The sequence below is a fragment of the Oncorhynchus kisutch genome, linkage group LG16, assembly GCF_002021735.2.
Source record: "Oncorhynchus kisutch isolate 150728-3 linkage group LG16, Okis_V2, whole genome shotgun sequence".
Classification (NCBI taxonomy): Eukaryota; Metazoa; Chordata; class Actinopteri; order Salmoniformes; family Salmonidae; genus Oncorhynchus; species Oncorhynchus kisutch.
Window position 1 is genome coordinate 2880750 of NC_034189.2, and position 2500 is coordinate 2883249.

A 2500-nucleotide genomic window follows, 5' to 3' on the forward strand; every position below is an offset into this window, starting at 1 on the left:
TGGTGGTAGGTGGACTTGGTTCAAGAAGCCCTGTTGGTGGTAGGTGGACTTGGTTCAGACGCCCTGTTGGTGGTAGGTGCTCTTGGTTCAGAAGCCCTGTTGGTGGTAGGTGGACTTGGTTCAGAAGCCCTGTTGGTGGTAGGTGGACTTGGTTCAAGAAGCCCTGTTGGTGGTAGGTGGACTTGGTTCAGACGCCCTGTTGGTGGTAGGTGCTCTTGGTTCAAGAAGCCCCGTTGGTGGTAGGTGCTCTTGGTTCAGAAGCCCTGTTGGTGGTAGGTGCTCTTGATTCAAAAGCCCTGTTGGTGGTAGGTGGACTTGGTTCAAGAAGCCCTGTTGGTGGTAGGTGGACTTGGTTCAAGAAGCCCTGTTGGTGGTAGGTGCTCTTGGTTCAAGAAGCCCTGTTGGTGGTAGGTGCTCTTGGTTCAAGAAGCCCTGTTGGTGGTAGGTGCTCTTGGTTCAAGAAGCCCTGTTGGTGGTAGGTGCTCTTGGTTCAAGAAGCCCTGTTGGTGGGAGGTGCTCTTGGTTCAAGAAGCCCTGTTGGTGGGAGGTGCTCTTGGTTCAAGAAGCCCTGTTGGTGGGAGGTGCTCTTGGTTCAAGAAGCCCTGTTGGTGGTAGGTGCTCTTGGTTCAAGAAGCCCTGTTGGTGGTAGGTGGACTTGGTTCAAGAAGCCCTGTTGGTGGTAGGTGCTCTTGGTTCAAGAAGCCTTGTTGGTGGGAGGTGCTCTTGGTTCAAGAAGCCCTGTTGGTGGGAGGTGCTCTTGGTTCAAGAAGCCCTGTTGGTGAGAGGTCGTCTTGGTTCAAGAATCCCTGTGGGTGGTAGGTGCTCTTGGTTCAAGAAGCCCTGTTGGTGGTAGGTGCTCTTGGTTCAAGAAGCCCTGTTGGTGGTAGGTGGACTTGGTTCAAGAAGCCCTGTTGGTGGTAGGTGCTCTTGGTTCAAGAAGCCCTGTTGGTGGTAGGTGGACTTGGTTCAAGAAGCCCTGTTGGTGGTAGGTGCTCTTGGTTCAAGAAGCCCTGTTGATGGTAGGTGCTCTTGGTTCAAGAAGCCCTGTTGGTGGGAGGTGCTCTTGGTTCAAGAAGCCCTGTTCGTGGTAGGTGGACTTGGTTCAAGAAGCCCTGTTGGTGGTAGGTGGACTTGGTTCAAGAAGCCCTGTTGGTGGTAGGTGCTCTTGGTTCAAGAAGCCCTGTTGGTGGTAGGTGCTCTTGGTTCAAGAAGCCCTGTTGGTGGGAGGTGCTCTTGGTTCAAGAAGCCCTGTTGGTGGTAGGTGCTCTTGGTTCAAGAAGCCCTGTTGGTGGAAGGTGCTCTTGGTTCAAGAAGCCCTGTTGGTGGTAGGTGCTCTTGGTTCAAGAAGCCCTGTTGGTGGGAGGTGCTCTTGGTTCAAGAAGCCCTGTTGGTAGAAGGTGCTCTGGTTCAAGAAGCCCTGTTGGTGGGAGGTATTATTAGCAGTTCGTCGTGTCTATTTTCTTCCTCCACTGAGACAAATGCTGTGTTCAAAACAACAGGAAACTCGGAAATGTCTTCCTTCCGACTTCAGTGTGTTCTAGACCACTGGGAACTCGGAAATGTCTTCCTTCAGACTTCAGTGTGTTCAAGACCACTGGGAACTCGGAAATGTCTTCCTTCAGACTTCAGTGTGTTCTAGACCACTGGGAACTCGGAAATGTCTTCCTTCAGACTTCAGTGTGTTCTAGACCACTGGGACCTCGGGGGAGGAACTAAATCCGACTGAGGAAAAAACGTTTGAACTGTCATCCAATTTGGGATTCCAAGAAACTCTGGCATCTTTCTAGAGCTATCCCGACGTTCCACCTGTAGATCACTGACCTCATGATTTGACCTCGTGACCTCATGATTTGACCTCGTTTTTCCCCCGAGTTCCTAGTTGTCGGCTTCGTGACCATCGGATGCCGGTACCATCAGTCATGTTTAAAATATTAAATCTGAGCCTTAATGTGGCTCCTATGACAGTGATCATGCTGCTTGTATGTGGCTGCTATGACAGTGATCATGCTGTTTGTATGTGGCTGCTATGACAGTGGTCATGCTATGACAGTGGTCATGCTGTTTGTATGTGGCTGCTATGACAGTGATCATGCTGTTTGTATGTGCCTGCTATGACAGTGATCATGCTGTTTGTATGTGGCTGCTATGACAGTGGTCATGCTATGACAGTGGTCATGCTGTTTGTATGTGGCTGCTATGACAGTGATCATGCTATGACAGTGATCATGCTATGACAGTGATCATGCTGTTTGTATGATGGCTGCTATGACAGTGATCATGCTGTTTGTATGTCGCTGCTATGACAGTGATCATGCGGTTTGTATGTGGCTGCTATGACAGGGATCATGCTGTTTGTATGTGGCTGCTATGACAGTGATCATCCAGTACAGGGAAATGCAACTCTCAGAACCTCAGCCTCACCTTATTTTACTGTGGTTCTATCTCTCTCACTACCCTCTTTCCTCTCCCTAACCGCCCCTCTCTCTCTCTCTCTCCCCCC

General features: G+C 50.5%; 1 protein-coding gene across 1 annotated transcript in view; it reads left to right on the forward strand.

Annotated features, from left to right (window-relative positions):
• Window positions 1-2500, forward strand: part of rigi (RNA sensor RIG-I) — a 52697-nt gene that overhangs the window by 28668 nt on the left and 21529 nt on the right.